This window comes from Hyposmocoma kahamanoa, unplaced genomic scaffold (genome assembly GCF_003589595.1).
Source record: "Hyposmocoma kahamanoa isolate Upper Pololo Valley unplaced genomic scaffold, ASM358959v1 100021, whole genome shotgun sequence".
Lineage (NCBI taxonomy): Eukaryota > Metazoa > Arthropoda > Insecta > Lepidoptera > Cosmopterigidae > Hyposmocoma > Hyposmocoma kahamanoa.
Genome location: NW_020653200.1, coordinates 10,122,027 through 10,145,005, shown reverse-complemented (window position 1 = coordinate 10,145,005; position 22,979 = coordinate 10,122,027). Strand labels below are relative to the sequence as shown.

Below are 22,979 nucleotides of genomic sequence, written 5' to 3'. Positions count from 1 at the left end.
TGACGCCCCTTCATTGAATCTGGTAAGCATAGCATTGCTACAAGAGACGCAATCCGTTTTTTGAGCCTCCTATGTATAATCGTAAGTGCATTATCGTCTATAGCGTTCTGTATATTGCATTGAAAAAATTCAATACACAGATATGATAATCAGTCTACGCTGTAACACTGGTTCTGAGACGTTTATAACGGCTAGCTTAAAAATAGGAATTATATAATAATCTCAGTACAGAGTACTAAAAAAAACCGACCTCAAAATTACGTGGAATTACATCTATTTGTCAAGTTTTATTGTAATTGGTTACCGGAAAGTGTGCAAACCCGAATTCATCCTCTAGTTCGCCACTATACGAAACTTGACACAGGTGATAACAAAAAATCGGTTCTCGCTATATATTGAGAGAAAAACGCCTTGAATTGGAGAATAGCAAATTCAACAATTAAAATAATTGCTTCTTATAATAAAATTTAGGCGCTGTTTTTAAAAATGAATCTTCATGCGTGAATAGCTACCCCTTAGAGGTGGATGCTTGTCTTCAAAATTAAATGGGACCACTATCCCGGCACCCTCTTTCCAACAAAAAAGAATCATCAAATCGGTTCACAAATACCGGAGCTATCGCGTAACATACACACAAAAAAAAAGAAACATACAGTCGAATTGAGAATCTCCTCCTTTTTTGAAGTCGGTTAACAAATACTACACATAATGTCAATTCCTAACCCCATACTGCTACAGTCACTCCACATTACAGTTGACTTTTTCCGTTCTAGATGAAATAATTTCAGCTATTTTACGAAATCACAAATTTCGGCTCACCCGATAATATACTTTGCTTTTTCGTATTGCACAATTTAAATTAATTAAATTTCACAATACGCAAGAAATAAAAACACTAAAATGATAATAAAAAGAACTTAAATAATTTCAATAATTCGATAATAAAGAACTAAAGAAATAAAGAACGCATCCGAAGATGAACTTTTTCTTTTGACTAAAAAAAAATAGTGACGCGTTCCGAAACGCGATTCGTCATAAGTACATTAAGTATTTACATATAATTAGTCCGTTGGTATAATAAATTATTTTAATTCGTTGAAGAACTAAAATAATTTCTATAATCACACAAAATTAACTAGCAAGAATAAAAATTGATGTGTTACGAATTCAGAATGCAACCGAAGATAAACTTTTTCTTTTGACTAAAAAAAAAGTGACGCGTTCCGAAACGCGATTCGTCATAAGTGCATTAAGTATTTATATAATATTAATCCGTTGATATAATTTATTCTTATTATTATTGACCTTAAATTGACAACGATAACAATAATTTTGTTTTATTGGATTATTTTAATTTGTCAAAGAACTAAAATAATTTCGTTAACCACAAAACATTATAATTCAAAGAAGAAGAAAACGTGAGTGGTGTAAATTCAGAATGCACCCAAAACTAAACTTATTTTTTGTAAATTTTCATTAAAATCACATCAATTTCAATACTTTGGATACAATTGTACTGTAATAAATTGAAAAGAAACAAAACATGAGCGAGTCCGAGTTTAGCCGTGATGAAAAACTGATTTGTTATAGTTCAACTGTTTTTCTTTCATCTACCATTTTACTCGCTATGGCGTGGTAAAAGTTATGTGTTTCGCTCGACAGCAAAGTTGTTATGCGTCTCGTGCGTTTACTCTATTTCGCAACCCTCAGGATTCAATTTTTTAAGATTCAATGTTAGGCACCTTCGCTTGCTCAAGTTTAAATACGCTTGTATTTTACTCTCGAAAAATTTTGACCACAACAATAAAAAAAAATATTTCCTCTGTACTTACGTCACGTCACTAACTCACGGCAACATTCAGCTTCTAATAACTCTATTTAAGGTTTCTGCAGTTTATTTTGATATAATAATACACCAAATATATTTTATCCAATTACGTAACACATAAACTCCATAACTTCAAACTCTTACTTTCAAACTATAATTCTTTTAATTCCAGACTTGTCAGAAGAGTAAACCAAAACAAAAATTTGTTCAGGAATTTCAACTTTATATTTTCACATATTTTTTTATAAACAGACGAATACAAATTATGTCAGCATTAAAATATATGGGAGTTTGCCATTGTTCTTTATAATAATAATAATAAAAAATAATAAATAACGCACACACTCAACGTAGCCCTGCACTAGGGAAACCCTGTGTCGCGGATGCCATGGACACACACATAGACAACCACAAATTACACCCAAACTCACGAGAGAAATAAATGTAAGCCATACAAACATTTCTCCCGGCCCGGGAATCGAACCTGGGACCTCTGCGTGGCAGTCCGGCATGGTAACCGTTCGGCCACGGAGGCAGTTAATTAAGTTTATGTATTTTGCATGTTAATTAAAGCCGATTTTTTTACTTTATTAATCATATTAATACATTAAGGCTATCTGCTGCCTACTAGGTACATACTACAACAAAGTTGTTTACTTAAATTTTCAGTCGAAGTCACAGCAAATTTAATTGCAACCACAGAAACTCACCAGCGTTAAGTTAGATTACTAAGAGTCGGATTGTTTCTTATTTATATAACCAGAAATAGAGACGAAATAAAAGCCCTTCATTCCTGGTAACTCATCAGTGATACATCACTTATAAATATCAAATGTTGTTTGCACTGAAATATAGACAGTGCCGACAATTGGCCTATGTGTACGTCTCCGTATATTCCAAAAATATTCTGTATTTATTGTAATAAAGATAATCTCTAACAATGGCGTACTGCTTCATTCGGTGGTGTGGAGAAAAACAGCAAAACATCTCATTATAAAACAAACGGAATCAATTTTCATCGGTAATTAAATATTAAATATGTAATTTTCGTCCATTATAGCAAAGCTCAAGTTAACTGGTGAATTTGAAGTAAAACAATCGACGACACCCATTGACGATATCCGTCAATTGTTTGGAATACGGGGTGGCCAATCGGAGCGCAGTTGTCACAGTAATGATATGGCAGAATAGTCTACAAACATATTAAATGACATTTCGTTTCTATTTCTGGTCATATACTCGATGAAAGAAGATCTGATGACATGAGTGAAACATAAAACAATTTAGAAAAAAAAAATTAAAAAGGTTTTCTGGGCCATGTATTAATTCTTAGACTTCCCTGCATTATACTACTGGCTCTCCACTTGCTTCCCTTGTTCAGTTCGCTAGGTTGATTCTCAGTTGCTCCAGAATTTTGACGCTAGCGGGGGGATGCAGAATCGCACTTAGTTTCATCGCAGCGTCCATTAATTTAAGTATAAATGAATCGTCACTTATCCCGTTCCTTGTGTTTATCTTTTCTTTTTGTAAACAGAAGAAAATGAAACTATTATGAGCATTTACGAATTTGATGAGCATTCATGATGACACAAAATTTTCTTATTTTTGATACCAAATAATGATCAACAAATTAATCTTTCTTTCATTACAAGTAAAGAATAACCTTGAGGACATTTCGGAATTCATAGGGTTCACATAGTGTATTTACTACGTCATTAAGTACAAGCGGGAGGTTTATCTGGTGATGTGGGGCTCACAGATATCACTAGATAAAAGGGGGCATTTCGTAGTGTGAGGTAGACAGCCTCTGTCCCTTACTTGTACATGGCTTTAGCTGCAACGGGAAATGCACTTTATAATAGATCTATCTAGACTCCCCTCTCGACCTGAACCAACTGCCTCTTCGTATTTTATGTCACCCCAACAGCTCTCCCGAAAAACAGCTCTGCCCAGGGGCCAACTAATCAATGCAAGTCCCTAGTTTAGGGATGAACCAATACAAGCATTTGCACACACATAAAACATACGTGATACAAGGAAACAGTCATCTACCCAATATGTACGTACCTATAACGTGGAAAACGCTTCATCGATCCGTCTAGACTTGCCCCGCGACCTGAGCAATGTACTCCTATCGTTTTATGCTACACTGGTACCTCGAAACTACAATCAGATCGGTTCGGGGGCCGGGAGGAAGTATTTACGATGCCCTAGGATTATTGTCTATTTTGATACCTCTACACTACGCCAATTCAAATTTTGGATCTGTTCGGATTTTATTTTGTATTTTCTTCTTTTTTTCAAAAAACTTAGGGTACATAATTTAGTAAATAAATGTGGCTGTTTACCAAAATAACAGGAAATGACGAATAAATAAAGTTGGCGTAGAGTTCCTTGGAGGCATCGATTCATAAACTTGATTTTTTTATGTATCTACCTGTTATAGTTTAGTTATTAGATAGTAGCTATGCCCTTAGTACAATACACATAGGTGACACTAAGAAAAATGGGGTAACGAAGTAAGCAAAGTAAACGCCAATGGAATATTTATTTATATGTAGGTCTTATTGATGATAAACCAATAGGTATATCTGCTAAGTATGCATCTGTCTACCTACAGCTAATTTGATAATATCTACATACCATAATTAGGTATACACACTCAACTTAAATAATTTAATATATAATATTGTTACTATCATTATAGCAATTAAAGCAATAAAAACTTTCATTTAATGTAAAAAAAAGCCTCTATATGACAATGTAGTTAATTATATGTTTGTAAAGATTAGATTAACACTTTAATCAGTAGTAGTTTATACTAATTCATAAACGCGTACGTCCCGTTGCTACGGGTTCACCTATTAATTACACAATGTTACTAATACGTAGGGCAGACGTTTGCGTACACGTGAACAAACCTTTGCGCTTATTGATCTGTCTAGACCTCCCACTGACCCGAATTGAAGCGCTTCTTAGTTTTTATGTTCTCCCCGTAGCTCTCCCGAAAATGAGCTCGGCTATAGATACTATGATTCTCGTGGAATGTAGATAGACCAGTCAATATAAATTGATCAATTACAAAAATCACATGGAAAATTAGGGTATCGGAATTTATTGAAACTAAATTGATCTTTTTTAAAGTAGACCTGTTAATATTTTAACAAAATTATTTTAGTATATAGATACTACTTATATTTTTCAATCAAATCAATCAACTTAAATAATCCAAAGTTTAATTGCCATTTAGAGCTTTCATACTTAAAAATAAATATAACAAAAAATCGGAGACTAAACCTACACAACTTCATTATTTTTAGTGTTTTTATAAGTTATTTCTGTGATGTAAAGTTATTAAAAATGTATATAGATGACCAGCGGCTTTTTAACTTAAACATAGGTATATATCGTTCACATGAGGTACTACAATACGCAACTAATTCATAAACGCTCTCTGTTCCTCACCTGATACTTCTACTATACAAACATAAATATATCGCCTTGCGACACGCACACACGACCAAAACGTTGCACTCCCTAAGAAATGGAATAACTCCTGGAGTCTCATGTTTTCCCGATAGCTCTCTCGGAAAACAGCTCAGAGGCCAACTAATCAATGTAGATCATCGAGTAATATAACCAGAATCAGAGACGAAATGTCATTTAATTCGGTTGAAAACTATTCTGCCATATCATTACTATGACTATGTATATGGCCCTTATTTCGTCTCTATTTCTGGCTAATATTCGATAATGTAGATCGACAATAAATGTAGTCTAGAATTTTAGTTACAGTAGTCCACCTGTTACTTAGTGTAGTACCGTCCTTTTTAAGTATGGCTGAAAATTACACACAAACACAATACGTTACACTCATCTAACACTACACTACCCCAGCGACTATACGCAATAAAGCTTCTTCTAGTTTTTATGTTATCCCAATAGCTCTTCTAAAATTTTGGTATGCCCAAGGGCCAAGTAACATGCAAATCGACATAAAATCTAGAGCACACTACTTACTATATAAATTTGATCAATACAGTAGGAAAGGAGGTATAACGGAAAATAAGTTATAGTGTTATATTCGTATTATATAGTCAATTATATAAACAATAAGTGAAATTTAAGCTGTGGTAGCCGTATATAGATGTTCCACTGCTACGCAGACTACGCCGCTGCTACGTACATTTTCCTACAACATATTAGAAGTTCACCCTGTATTAACTTTTTATATATGTATAAACAGAGTGCAGACGCTAGGTACAGAAGTACGCTTATCGGTATGTCTAGATTAGTTTGGACCGGGTCCTTGGACCGGGAACTAACTAATCAATATGAGCCCATAAAGAAAAAATGCAAAAAACATAGAAAAACTGGGGTAGCGAAACTGTATATTTGTATGGCTAAACGATATTAAACCATGCCCTATGGCTACATAGCCATGGGTCTTTGTTAACTATAAAAGGTTTTATTAATATTTTAATAAATTTGTACACCAGTAAACTTATAGAAATACAATCACAAAATTATTGATAATCTCAGTATAAGTACTAAAAAACCGACCTCAAAAGTCTTTTATCCAGTAGTTTGCCACCCTTAGAGGTGGAATATTTTCATCAAATTTAAATGGTACCACTTCTGAGGTACCTTCTTTCCAACAAAAAAAAAGAATCATCAAAATCAGTTCATACATTTTTAGTGTAGAATTGAGAACCTCCCACTTTTTTGGAAGACGGTTAAAATAAAGGACAGTTATGAAACCTACTTAATTTTGTAATTTTCAACTTTCATCTATTATTTATTATTGATAAAACTTTATCAGAACTGTTTCTGATTAAAGCAAAGTAGTGTCCTTTGCTAGGCACAGGTCTTCTTCAGGATAAAATAATATATCATTGTTTTTATAAATATGAGCACTCCATTTTACTTACTCGAAGACAATATTAAATACTGTATATATTCACAATTGTACATTTATAAGTAATGCATCTTCCCACTTTCATCCATCTCTTGATGTTGTCCAATAAATCTTCTATATACTATCCAAATTAATTAAAACAAATTGTATAAACTTATTTGTTGTATATGTACCTGACGTGTCTGTTTACATTAGGTATTCCTTCATTGAACTAATTCATATAAGTCAGTCAGTGATGAGCACGTGTTTTTTTTTAACAAACACTCTTTAGCCCCGCACTAGGGAACCACTGGACATAGACAACCACAAGTTAGACCCAAACCCACGAGAGAAATAAATGTAGACCATACAAATATTTCTCCCGGCCCGGGAATAACGGGTAACCGTTCGGCCAAAGAAAGCAGATAAATTTTTTTTTTTACTACCCTCAAATTTCAAAATTTGTATTTAATTTTATATATTTTAATTTACATATATATATTTAAAATTATATTTATATTTCATATATTATATGTATGTAAAAATATATAAATATTTTTAACTTTAAAATTTTACCTCATTATAATGAGGTATTCATTGTTTATGGACCAAACGTTTGCACGCACGTAAAGCAACCTCTGCGTTAACAGATTTGTGTAGATTTTCCCCGTGACCCGTATCTAAGAAGCATTCCTTTGGTTTTACGTTGTCCCGAAGACGAGATAATACTACATACCATATTTACCATTTACAATACAAATTGATCAACAAAGAACGTAAGAAACAAGGTACCTAATAATACATTTTGCATTTAATTCGTCAATTAAATCGATTTTGTTTGTGTGGTTGCATGATGGTAAAAAAATTTACGTTCCAACATGGGGCACGGATGTTTTTTAAACGCATTTTTAGATTCCACTAAAATTTTTAATAAAACAATTTCATTGTACTACTGCACTTCGACGTACAATCTGCTATTGTGTTTTAGAGTACTTCTGAATAAAGTAATAGAGGATTAAAGGTAAATTCCGGAGAGTAAACCTACTCAAATTCGTAAGTATTAATCAATGTCTAAGTATGTCGCCAGTGGTACCCCAACTCTACATGAACGGCAAAAGTTACCTCGCGCATAAACAGAACGTTGCACTCATGGATCAAGTGTAGACTTCCCCACGCCCCCGATCAATAAAATAACTTCTCGTATTTTATGTTTTCCCAGCAGCTCTACCTCTGCTCCTCTAGCTATGCCTAGACAGGATATATTCATTGCAGGCTCGAGAGAAATCTACTCGACATAGTAGACCATAGTTTGAACCTCACACCACAGCACGTAAAAAATGAGGTAGCAAAATATTTTATTATTCGCTACCCCATTTACATTGTTCGTATGTACTAATATAATATGATAATAATGAAGTAAAATAGTTTCCACTTCTAAGCATAGATCTTTAAGGATGCAACAATATATTAGAGAAAAAGGTTGTAATGTGGCCCCCTACTTTATTTTGTCTTATTACTTTATATCACTAATATAAATGTTATAGTACGTATATGTTATAGTGATCTTCATTCATACTTTACAATATGTTTACAATGGAATAAATAAAGTAACCTCGGGATAATAAAAAATATGTGTATATAAAAATTATCAGATTTTGAAACTCGAGATCAAGAGAGGGTTCTATGGCTCTCGGATGGTTATATTAAATGTATTGACCTCATTAAAATCATATATATATGTATATATATATATTTTTAGGATAGCGACGCAAAAGTTGCAGCGGAGAAAAAAGTTGCAGGTTTTCATTTGTTTGAATACCTGACAAACGAAGCTCTTACGTATTTCGTGGAATTTATGTATATTAAAAAAAAGCTTCGTATTGTACCGAACATGTACTAGATAGCATTTATCTAAATAATAAATATTTAAGGGGCCAATGTACCTGCAGGGGCCACATTTTTACTCGTATAAAATAATAATTTTGATTGTATCGACGTCCTTTCTAGATCGTACGTTCTTTCTAGATGCATAATTCACCTAAACAATGCTAAGATTATGATTATTGGAAAGACAGTTTATCATACTTATAGAAAAGCAAAACAAAATTTTTGAAATGAAATGGTGATTATTAAATCCCAGTCAATTATGCTTCACAAAAACTAGATGACCAATGGTTTTTTAAAATTGACTTCATACATCAGTTCACATCCTAATTGTTACTGCTTCTTTACTGAACTTATTCACACACAAACAAAAGGTTGCACTCGAGGATTTAGTCTAGACATCCACCGCGCCCCCTATCAACAAAATAACCTCTGGTGTTTTATGTCTATCTGATACCAGGTTCTAAAATTAGCTCTGACAAATCAATGCAGATCGTGTGTACAATAGATATGCTTTATATTATTATGTGCTGTCTGCCTATTGGTCTGAGTGTGCAAATATCTACACTTACGCATAAACACATCGTCGCGCTTATCACCAGCCTTCTAAACTCAGGTGAGGTAGACATTTGCACACTATCAAGTAAATACAGCTTCAGCTTCGAAGTAGAATGCGCTTCATCGAATGGCCCAGACTCCCCCCCCCCCCCCCCCCCCCCCCCACCTAAAGCAATGAAAAGCCTCCTAGTATTTCATGCTATCCCGATAGCTCGTCTGAAAATTAGCTCTGCCCAGGGACCTAACTAATCGATACGCGCGCAGTACAGAGCTCTTACGTATAAATATGATATACGTGAGAGTCACGTATAGTGTGATATTGAAATGGTTTAACACATATATTATGCTCCATTGCTTCACATCACTTCACAAGTCTACTCTAATCCGCCACACTAACCTAATAGTTGTTAGAAACTTTACACATTTTCCAAAACTTGTGAACGGTTTCCAACGGTCAATAGGTTGAATCGTCGACATCGCGTTTGAGACGTAACTGTTTTCCCAATATGCTACCACCGCTCTTGGAAAAGTAAAAAAATATTAAGTGTTTCTCGCACATCTCCGATTGCACCATACCTTTATTAGGCATATGTAGTGCGTTTTTATTACTCCACATAAGTTCCACTGCTGTACATGAGTCCTCATGCTACACATGAAATATCACCTTGCACCCCTTCTCTATAATGTGAGTTTCAGTTCAATACACACAGAAACAAATCGCGGTGCAATCACTGTTGTCCGTCCCTTACAGATACTATTGCTTTGCCTGCAAGGGAATATTAGGGGCGTAAAATCGATACGTCTAGACTTCTCACCATGTATCTGAATGAATTCACCTCTTAGTGATTCATGTTATCCCAGTAGCTCTCCCGAAAATGAGCTCAACTTGGAGACCTAATCAATACAGGTCGACTGTCGGTGGATACATATCCAAAGGGTCAAAATAAATGGTATAATATTTTCAGTTCACCATTATCATTGTCAACTCAATCTGTGTCACTACTGGATATGGGTCACATAGTCTGCCACGCTATCGAGAGGTATTGCTATTCAATATTAAAAAAATATGTAAAACAATTCTAGAGTAGGTACATGACGTCATAGATATTCAAACCGCCGGCCGACGCTTTAATTGAGAAGCTCTCTCACTACGTTCTATGAAGATAATTGTGATAGCAGGGTTTTCTATTTACCCGGTGTTATCTTTGTCTTATATTTTAATTGTATATCTATATATAATTGTATATATTGTTTTAGTTGTATATCTTATATTTTAGTTTGCCGATGTTGGCCGATGCAAAATTATATTAATTATTTCGTTGTTTTCGTCGTTGTAGTTTTACTCAAGGTTTATAACTGTTTACATATTTCAGTAAATATTCCCCCTATAAATTAAAACCGTGAATAATAATTTTAATGCGTTTACTTAATTTTATTTATGGCACGCGAAATACTAGTCAGTGATTGTTTTAATTTCCATGCATCTGGAAAAGTTAGTGTTACTTGAAGCATGATTACGCCTGTCAGTAACTTTTATGTTGACTTAAGAATATGTCATCTTATATTACAGATTTAATCTCACGAGTAATTTAAATTTTTTTTTTTTAATTTTTGGAAACTCAAATGGGTTTGTTTATAGCTAATAGTCATCCATTCTATTCCCATGACGAATGTTTGCGTTTCATGCAACGGAAAATGCACGTTAAACATGCGTGGAAACTTCTGTCGAACATCTCCTATTATTTCCTGTTAATCTGGTACCCTTTCTATAATATACCTCTCGCGGGCTGAGGTAGTCGTTACCAGATGACCTAAGCGTACAGTGTACACTTTGCAATAAAAGTTACGTACTTTTTTACACAAAGAACACCCCTGATCTGTCTTGTTATGTACGAATAATAAAACAACAAATAAAAATGTTTCCCAACACATTCTGTCAACACAGTCTGAAAGTTATGAAAATGAAATAAGTTCAGATGTTTTTGAAGTTTACTGCACACCAATACGTTCACAAATACTTCATAATGAGTCTTCAACATACAAACTGTATTTCAGATTGCCTTATTTGTTCTGTATAAGCTTGTCACAATGTTATGCATCCCTTACTTCATCAGAAACGTAGCATTGGTGCAAGGATGACGACTAACGTTTACCTAGGAGACCTGCAAATGTACTAAAATGCATTTTGCATTTCGTTCGTACACGTAGGGTTGCAACGCTTGTTGAGATGTGAGTGTAGCCACATAACTCCTATCGCGTTCTATCTTATTGAAATAAATGGAACAGATAGATCTAGACTTCTCCATAACCTCATTTTTAAACTCGATAACAATTAAATGAGTCACCCCCCTTGTCTGAAAACCCCCTGTCTGGGTGGATGCTGTTATGTTATATGTTATGATCGGTCTCCATTACTGCATTGCTACTTCGTAGTATTTGTGATGTCCTGGTACCTTGTATGCAACTCCTCGCTTGGTGCTTTGCTTGGCGCGGGGATTTCCGGTACATTAACTCTGTTTCGTATGATAGATGTCAGTCTAGACTTTTGCACAACCTCTATCTGAAACGGCGAGAACATATACTACTAGAAAATTAAACACTTGCTTTATATTGCTTCTGGGGGTCTACTGTCGATCTCCGTCCGAAACAATTACTGCCAAATAAGCAATGCTTGACCAAATAAAGACGCGTAATGCGAATGAAGCTTCATACTGGAAACTTTTCTTAATTTTGTCGAATATTACTTATTTCACAGTAATTGTTTCGGACGGGTGTTGGACGGAAATGGAGAGTAGCCCCTCTGATAATGATCGGTCTAGTTAGTGATCCATAGAACACAAAAGTAGGTAAAGCTACTCATAGTTGGTTGTACTCGAATCAATTCGGACTCGGATCGGATCTCGCCCTAAATAAGGACCAGTCGAGCAGTAGTAGAGCTCCTTGTGAAAGGTTCATACAGGGAAGTACTGCCACGTTACCTATTCATTAATGCTCACATTACTGCATTCCGGTTTTGAAGGACAAAGGTGCTTATGAAATTACAGCCACGTGGGACTTGCCAACTTATGTGTCAGGGTGACGGGTGCAGTGGTGAAGAAAAGTTTAAGTTACATATTTGTTATTTAATTTTAAACACCAAAATAGTCATATTTTAGATTTCTGAACTTAAACTACTATTACCTTTGTATCAGGCAATAACTTTTAAGGTAACGGAAAGGCTGTAAAAAGTCTGCTAAAAACTTAAATCAAAACAGTAAGAAGGTTCTTCTCATATTTAATGCCGATTAAAAATAAATGGGCTACGACCCACATCTCTGTAGACTCCCTGTCTGGGCGGATGCGTTTATTGATCGGTCTATGTTAGTCCTTTACTACTTCTTAGTATTTCTAATGTTTTAGTACCCTGTACGCAACGTGGAGCTCGTTTAGCCCGAGGATTTCATCCCCGGGGTTCCGGGGATGGTGGTGTAACAGACCTTTGTTTTCAGATGTATTGCATGACATAATAATCGTCTTCTTGAAATGATAACTAGAATCTTATACTATAACAATATATGAAATGTTTACCATAGTTTACTGTCCAACACCTTCCCTTAATAATCTGAACCCTAAACACAACCTCTTAACCCTTCCAATAAGTAATTTTACATTAACACTATAAAATGTTATAAAAACTATTATTATTATTATTAGTTTTAAAAAACATATACGCAGATATCAATATTTTCATTCTAGAGCTGATTGTAAGAAAACCGTTTGTGAGCTAAATAAATTAACTTTATTTATACCCATATTGCAATATTTGTAATTAGCAAAAAATGCACCTTAACTATGGAATCCTCCGCACGTGGCGGCAAAGTAATATATTGCAATGGAACATTTCTTAGTATTTCCTGTCATCCTAGTATCATCCGTAGGGTAGCTACCCAAGGTAATTCAACAGGTGCCCAATTGCCCAATGTACACACTTTGCAACCGAAGAGATTTTTCTAATTTAACTTAAAACTTATATTTAACTTAAATTTATACAAAATAATTGTCCATAACTTTCTATCAGTTTATACACCAGAAACAAACAAATTAAAATGTTTTCCAACAGATTTTTCTCAAAAATATAAGAGTGTTATTTATGTAATTTTGTTATATATGTATTTTTATATTAAGTTTATGTCACGTTTTCTACTACACTAAGAGGCAGTGAGCCTGGTGATCTGTAAACACAGGTTTCCAACCTAGTACAGACTTTGCTCTCAATTGTTATTGTTATTTTTATTTTTTAGTAATTAATAATTGTATTTTTAATATATTCATACACTGTAACTATACCTTATTGAGAGAAATAAAGTATATTGTATTGTATTGTATTGTATTGTATTGTATTGTATTGTATTGTATTGCTATCCATTGCCAATAATTTTGAAATTAAAAACTTAAGATAAACATCGTATCTTAATAACATTCGAAACATAAAAGTAAAATTAATTATCACCAAAATATAAGTAAACGGTATTTTTGTTTTAAAAGATTATTTTTAAAACCTTGAAAAAAATATATAATAAAATTGTTTATTGAAAAACGTATTGTACAAATGAATAACTAAAGACTAATTATGCGAATAAGTGTAAAATATAACACATATACCTGAGCTAGGAGAATCCTGTATTTCAGGTAAAAAATAATAATTATAAAGGTATATGATGATTAAATTATGAACAAAAAAAATTTATTTAAATATAAACAAAACAATAATAATAATTATACAATGAAATACAAATCATATTCCTATTACGGTTAAAGTAGACAACATTTATTTTGGGATAATGAATAAATTCTCAGTATCATCGTAGGACGTATTTTGAAGGAATTCTTGGAGAATTTTCTTAACCTTTGTTGCAATGTAATGATATTACGATAATTAAAAATGTTCAGACTTCTTTAAAGTTCACTGTACCCCAAATACGCACACCGAGACAAGATAGGATTCCTCATACCGTACAAACTGTGCATTTGATTGCCCAATTTTTGTACTATATGCACGTCACAATACTATACATCCCTTACTTCATCAGAATCGCAGTACTGGTGCAAGGATGACGACTCCCATCCCCAACCCCTATTGCTACGTGCGTGTAACTACATATCTCCTATCGCGCTCTATCTTATTGAAATAAATGGAACAGATTTGACCTTTACCGGAAGCGGCGAGAACAGGAACCACTGGGAATATTTCATATATTTTGACATAAACTTGACTCCGCACGTCCTTCCCTCATCGTTACTAGCGCCGCCATTGTAAATGTTGTTGACAGCAAGCATGTGTGCATTTCCGGTGTAGATGCAACAAACAATACCTTCCCTAGTTTATGTTATCCTCGTGAGTCTAATCTGATCGCATCCAAAATACCAGGAAATCACAGTTGAGGATGTAACATTTTTGCCAGAGATGCAATCAGTTAAGTCGGGTGAGAGCCCAGCTGGTCCCCAATTTTTTTTATACATTCTATTACAGTAATACAGAGAAATTCAAATACGTAAATGTTAAATATAAACTGTGACTACAATAGAAACAAAAACTTTGGATGTTAGTCATTAATATATTAATAATAAACACATACGACGCCTTAGAACTTTCTTGTAAGATTTCATTAAATAAAACATCCAAATGTGTTGTTGTATCAGCGAATCAAATCAGCGAAGGAAATCGGTCAATGATAAAAGATTGGCAAATACAACTTGCCTCTGTGGCCGAACGGTTAACATCCCGGACTACCACGCAGAGGTCCCAGGTTCGATTCTGGGAGAAATATTTGTATGGCCTACATTTATTTATCCCGTGAGTTTGGGTGTAATTTGTGGTTGTCTATGTGTGTGTCCATGGCACCCGCGACACAGGGTTCCCTAGTGCGGGGTTGAGTGTGTGCGTTATTTATTTATTTATATCCATCAATATCGACCTCGCTGAATTAGCAATACGGGTATTTTTACCGATCGGCTAAGTATTACCTTAGTCCAATAAAAGCCTAAATTAAATAAATAGACTCGAAATTATACTCGAAATTATACAATTAATAATAATAATATTGACATTTTTATACCTCCTGGGGATTATCTGACATTGACAAAAGATAATTAAGTCCAAATACATATTTCTGTAAGAGATATACAAAAATAGAAATTATTATAAAAATTATGTATTCTCATATATATTTATATACAAGTAAGAAACAATAAAGTAATACAGTAATTGTTAAAATAAATAAAAATTTATGGATATACAGTTACGCATTAAAATTCTATATAATATTTCTTTGTAACAAACAATAACTTTTTAAACTAAAGAAAATACTGTATTAAATCTGCCAATTTACTTGTTGCATCTATACACATTGAGTCCTTCCTCCTCATTTTGATATCGGATAAAATGGCCTAAGCCATGTCCACATTCCTAATAACTCCCTGTTGGGTATAGTCCAGTCTTTTACTACTTCCCAGTGTTTATAATATCCTGGTATCCTGTGTGCAACGAGCTCGGTGGAATTTGGGACGCATGCGTAATAGTGGTGCTACTGACCATTGTCTTGAGGTGTCATATTGTTCGTCTTCAACACAGACCAAATAAATTTTCACTTCCGCGGTCTTCAATAATACAAGATCTAGCATCTTAACTATATTGTTTTCGTCGACAATTTACACAAAATTATCTCAGAATTTTCTATGATTTTATATATAAACAAACAAATTAAATTTCCCAACAAATCTTTTGCCAAATCCAAACATTCCATTAAAAGAAATATTCCCTTTATATCATTAAATACGTAAAAGTATAACAAATAATCATCTAAATATATAAACGGTCCTTTTATTTTGATTGAACTATTCATTTAAAAAACTGCATTGGCTAAATATTATGAAATTAAAATTGTCAGGGGGATTATTTTCTATACCTATTGACGTTTATGGGTTCCTACCCATAAACGTGACTGTACCCCAAAAATGAATACAAATATATTAGGAGGTTACGAACGTATAACCTATGGTTTTCATGTTTTGTAACTGGGATTCGTTTACATTGAGAATATGATTGATACGATATTATGCATCCCTTACTGTTTCAGAGACGCATTATAAGTCGTTTGCAGATCTGCAAGTCGACTAAAATGCATTTCGATGCCTTACTTTCTCAAACTCGTATCTTATAAAGAGTGATTATTCAGGAGATGGCAAAACTTTCCATTTACTTTAAATTTCTTATCAAGAGTGTTAATTTGGATTGGAAGGACTCTAAGAATAGGTAAACGTCAGTGTGTAAATGTGAAGGTATTGTGATGTGAAATCAGCCTGCAAAATTTGTATATACATAAATTTTTTTCACACACAACACTTCAGTAACTTTGTGCTTTATGATACGTGTTTGAGAAAGTATGGCGACGATTTGTTTCATTATACATGAGATTTGGGAATTAATTTCAGAGTCTTGGAAGAAGTTATACAAGTATGTTACTTTCTTCGACAAGCACGTTATACGGCATGTTTTTCTTTCACCATTAAAATATGATAATTAGTGTAAACTAAATTAGACATAATTGTACCCCGGACCGAGCAAGCTCGGCGTTGTATACAGAGAATGATATAGTTCATAAATAGACTCCAAATTAAACCTTGAGCTAAATTAATCATTAAATGTTTATACCTGTAACTGGGATCGTTTGTGATATTTTATCAAATTATTTCAGTAAGGGACTACTTAAAAATATAAATAATATGATTTATGAGAACACATACTTATACACTTTGTATTGGTAACGTAACAAGCAAAAGTTTATGTTGATTATTAATTAAAATTTTGGAAATATTGAATAAGTCACGATTTAAAATTCCGTACAGTACTGTTCTTTTGTAACAAACAGTATCTTTTTAAACTTAAGAAAATGCTGTAAAATGTCTGGTAATAATAAATTATTGTGTCCAAAATGTATTTGGATTTCGTTCCTCGCTTTTAAAATCGGTTAAAATTAAGTCGTCCACATCCACATTCCTGATAACTCCCTGTCGGGTCGAATGTATTTATTGATCGGTCTAGACTAGTGTTTTACTACTTCCCAGTGTTTATGATGTCCTGGTACCCTGTGTGCAACGATGAGCTCGCTCGCCCGGGCATTTGGGACGCATGCGTAATAGTGGTGCAAGAGACCTTTTCTTCAGAAGAAGAAGAAGAAGAAAAACCGAACCTTTGTCTTGAGGTTCGTTACATTTTATTCTTCTTCTACAATACAAAAACTAGCATCTTAACAATATTGTATTCGCCAATAGTTGATGTCTACCTTGCTGTTAACTCCAAATTGTAATAATAATTTATAACAGTAAAGACAAAAATTCAAACAATGTCGTCTACAAGTCCTTCGTTCCGTTTCTAGAGTAATTAACGTCCTATATTTCAAAAAAGCTCTTGAAGAAAAAAATTAAAGAAATATTCTATCTAGAACAGTTTTCAAATCGCTTTAACAGCTTAGGCAACATCAACCATAGTACATTTTAGGACACGGGTCTCTTCTAAAAAGAGCGCTGCGATAAGGCTCGTCATTGTCCACTACGCTGACATAATGTGGGATGGAAACTTCACAGGTCGTCGATTATATGGTACTTCGTTATATAGGCGATATATCGTATTCCTAAAGCTTATGAATTTCTAAAACTAAAATGGATCTTTACCAATTAAAATCCTTTCAGATGTGATATAATATAACTCACACAGGGATTCAAGAACATTTTAGTACTGTAAGCTTGGACGTAACTCGTGTTGCGTAGCGAGAGGTACTTTTATAAATATGTATAAACTGGGATAATCTTCAGAACTTGATATTTATTGTACTTTTACATTTATTACTTATTGGGGTTACATCTTGAACTATTAAGATGCTCTTCTTTTCTGTCTGATCTCCTATTTCAAAACACATTCTAAATATAAAACTATACTCACTCAGCCAGTAATTCTACTCATAGAGTAGAGCCTAGACTACAGTACTACATATTTTTATTGATGGAATTCCCCCTGCCCCTATAGCGTCCATGTGTCAACCATTACAGCCACACCACATTGTCTGTCATTTACTACGCATTTTATCTCTCACGCAACAGCCATATTGCACTATTGATTAACGTTGGACACGTAAAATAACAAGTAATACAAGAATATGTTTCCATATATATGCGGGTATTTGATTGCACACATACAATTTAGTACACAGTGTGCCGAAATGATTAAATTAATTTTGAACGTAAAAATAAACTACTACTTTTTGTATTATCATCGTCCGTCAGAGCTTTCACCTATGCTCTGTCTTGTTCATGTCCACATATGTGCAGCTCTCACTATTTACGGCTCACGAAATACTAGTCAGTTATTGTTTTTTTAATTGCCCCCCATTTCTAAAACTAATTGTGAAATAGCCATCCAATATAGGCTTAGGGCTCAAGAGTAATTTAGTATGTTTTTAATAATATGTGCCAGACAACCACACCAATTGCCTGGTCTCTAACTAGGGATTTTTTGTAATATGAGTACTAGTGCCAGAGTACCAGAGCAACGGAATTCACTCCGGGGTACTTCCCAGAACAACGAAGTCAGAACTAACTAAGAAAGTTCATTTGCAAATTGGTCCTACCAGGAATCGAATCTGGGACCTCCGAATCCAGCGCCCACAATGTAAGCTGTTAGGCCACCGAGGTCGTCTTGTCTTTACATTACAGGTGAATGTTCGTGGTGATAAAATGTCTTGACGTTATAAATAGTTTAAGAGTTTAGTAAATACTAGCTGAAATATAACCATAGGTTAGTACCAAATAGACGTCCATTGCATTTGGTGTAAATGCATGACAACCATATTATGTCAACTATTTGTGGAAACCTGCGGCAAAATAATAGTTTGTAATATGGAACTCCTCCTAGTATTTCCTGTCATCCTGGTACCTTTTTCTAAAATAAACTCTGCATAGATGAGGATTTCAACAATTCATTTGCCCGCAGACCATACGATGTACACTTAACTACGAAGGTTAGGTACATATTAAGTTTTCGTAAAATTTACTCAAATTACATGCCCTATTATTCTATCGGATTATGTTTACTTTATTTCTAAGTTTTAGGTATCTAAAACTTAGAAATAAATGTCGGTGAAAGGTATCACTTGACACACCTAACAAGAAAAGACAACGTACTTTTTTAGTTTTAGGAAAAAATTACACAAAAACATCTCACAACTTTCTGTCAATTCATATACAAGAAAATCTTTTGCCGAAATAAAACGTGCCCAATATCAGTTAGCAATAATTAACAATTCAACTCGAATAATTGAAACGTTAAACTAAAACAAATATTCCCTTAATGTCGTTCAAAACATAAGGGTATAACCATTGACCCAGGTCAAGGGTGTAACAAATAAGTTACCTAAATAAATAAGCAGTCCTTTTATAGTGAAAGGCCCGTTAATTTAAAGAGCTTCACTGGCTAAATACTATGAAATTAAAAGTGATATAAGTGATAGTTGACTGTACTCCAAACATGAACACTAATTCTATCCGGATACCGTTTACATTCAGAACTTGTTTATCGCAATATTGTGCATCCCTTAGTTCATCAGAAACGCAGTATTGGTGCAAGGATGACAACTAACGTTACCTCAGTCGTCTGCAAATCTACTAAAATGTATTTGTGTTTCATTCGTACACGTCAAATCCCCAACCCTTACTTCTATGTGAGTGTGGATACATCTATCCTATTGCGCTTTTTCCTACTAAAATAAATGGAACAGATAGATGTCGATCTAGAGTACTGCACAACCTCATTTTAAAAAGTCCGTTAAAATTGAATATGATTGATGATGGGTGGATGGTGGTATTGATCGATCTAGACTAGTGCTTTACTACTTTCTAATATTTATGATGTCCTGGTGACCTGTATGCAACGTTTCGCGCATATACTCAAGGGATTTTGGGTACATTCTGATGCACATACCTTGTTCCGCTTCAAGTAAATTAACTCAGGATTTTAAGAATAATTATAAATAATGTTCCAAGGAAAAGTTTTCAGTTTCAGTTTTCAAGACAGAGCAGTTTTCGGTTTTCTTGATAACTCCCTTTCGGGGTTAATCTTATTTTTTTCCATACTCTAAGAGGTGAATGCATTTATTGATCGGTCTGGACTAGTCTCTTACTATTTCCCAGTGTTTATGATGTCCTGATACCCTGTGCGCAACGACTAGCTCGCTCTGCCTGAGCATTTGGGAGGCATGTGTAATAGTAGTGCAACAGACCTTTGACTTGAGGTTTATTACATATTATTTACATTTTATAAGACAAGAACTAACATCTAACAATATTGTATCATCGATCGTTGCTGTCCAGTTTGCCTTTAACAGATTTTTGTCTTTACAAGACAAAAATTAAACAGTGTCTGGGAGTCTTTCGTTCCGTTTCTTGAGTAATTAATTAACTTGCTATATTTCAAAATAACTTTTAAGAAAAATTTTGAGAAATGTTCCAAGGGGCCGTTTTCAGATTACATAAATAGACAACATCAACTAAAGTACAAAGCAGCACAGTAGTGTGTTCACCACACAGGTCTCTTCTACAGGGGGTAATGCGTTAAAACTCATTGCCTGCTACTCTGGTTATGCGGGTTGGAAACTTCACATGTCGTCAACGATTTTCGATATAAGAGGTTATATATTATATCGTAGTCGTACTGCTCATGAATTTCCTGAACAAAACTCGGTCTTTCACAATTAAAATTATTTCCTGATATGATCTAATATAATTCACACGGGATCGCAAAAAATGTAGTATTATACTTCTTTATTAATGGAATCCCCCTGCCCCTAGAGTATTTACGTGTCAGTCACCACATTGTTTGTCCTTTACTACACCTTCATCTCTCACGCAACAGCCTTATTACAAATTGCTTATCTTTGAACATGTAAATTTACAAATAATACAAGAATATGTTTCATAGTGTGTAGGTGCTTGCTTGCACACATGCAATTTAGAACGTGGAATGCAGATATAATTGAATTAATTTTTGAACGTACAGAAACACTTTTTGAGGTAATCTTTATCCATCGGAGTTTCCACCTAGGCTCTGTTTAGTTTATTTTTAAATATACTAGCTGTTACTATTTACGGACCACGAAATGTCAGTCAATCATTGATTTTTACTTGCCCCGCTTTTCAAACACTAAATGAAAAATTAAGTAGTACGTAACAATGTTAGTAGTTTTTAAGTTTACTATTACGAGCAAGCCACCCAATTATAGGCTTAGGGATTTCAAGAGCAATTTAATATTATAAACATATATTATTAAAAAACGTGGTAAACACTAACTGAAGCTCAAACATAGGTTTGTATCAAGTGACCGTCCATCGCATATTGTGTTATTTGCATTTGATGCATTGGAAAATGCACCTTAAATTTTAGTAGAAACCCCTGCTCGTCACCGCAAAATAATAGTTTGCAATCGACACAGCATATCCTAATAACCTAATTCCTTTTCCGAATGTTAGTACTGCCCGGGGGCTGAAATGTGCTTTGGTAAATTAAAAAAAAGTAGGTATTTAAATTAATAACTTTTGTAACAATAATGAAATATAGGGTGGTTTGCATTAATATTGGACATAATTGGTTGTTGACTTTACCATCTCAGTCAGCCGTGACAATGAGACCTGTAAAATGGCCGAATCGTTGAATCATTTAAAAAACAAATATGCGCGATTACAATCCGAGAAAATAGTTATATTTCCAAGTAACAATCGCGAAAATCTATGAACTAGATAAAATAACATTACATGAATTTGCACATAATGATACTTCGGAATTTAAAGAGTAAACCTACTTGTAGGTATTTCATTAATAAAAGATCTAAATGTGGTATCATCAAAACTCTTAATTCTATTGTTACTTGAAACCTCCCAGTCTTTCAAAAAAAAGAAGATTCAAATCTGTGCTATCGAATAAATTAAGGACAAATGAATTAAGCACTCTGTTTTGAAATCTATCAACATCAATCAGCTGTGATCATAATTGCACTAATACAATTACCATGTTAGAGACAATGCAACTGCATTAATAGTCACCCGCAGGGCACAAAGAAGGACCACTATGTTTGTTCGATATTACTCTTTTTGGTGCCATTTTATTGTAGAATCTGCAATACCAACCGGAAACCAAGCGTATGTGTAAGTAATATCGAACAACATTTACCTGTCAACGGGACCGTATGTAGCCATCAACAGTTGGTTGCACTCGAATCGATTGTAGTATTGACATGATTGACAATGAAATAAAACTATGGACCAACTTGAAAAAACGGTGAAAAAAACTTAGTATAATTTACGATGCTCTAGGTGTTTATGTTGTTTTCCACCAATCGACCTCACTCGAAATACAGACAGTTTTACCGATTGGTAAAAGCAGAACCTAAGTTCAAAAAGTGTCTAAATTTATAATATAATAAACAGTGGTTATGCAACAATAATCTTTATATTTATTTACCTGTAAATGGATTAGCTTGCGTCTTGATATTCATTTTTAATATGAGCTAAAGAAAAATTCATGAAAATAACAATAGTTTAATAATAGTTAATAAATTAATTAAATTAGAAATAGTCACATTTCAGAAAGCTATGTTTCTTTGTTTCAGGCAATAACGTAGAGAAAAGAAATACTGTAGATAGCTTACTAAAAACTTGTTGAATCGAGACCCATAGTGAGCTTGTTTCTTTTTTAAAAGAAAATTAAAAATAAAGTGTCTACCTCCACAT

At 33.9% G+C, this 22,979-nt stretch overlaps 1 protein-coding gene across 1 annotated transcript in view; it reads right to left on the bottom strand.

Moving 5' to 3' along the window:
* Positions 1-22,979, bottom strand: part of LOC113225550 (tyrosine-protein phosphatase non-receptor type 11-like) — a 79,430-nt gene that overhangs the window by 22,349 nt on the left and 34,102 nt on the right. The window lies entirely within an intron of this gene.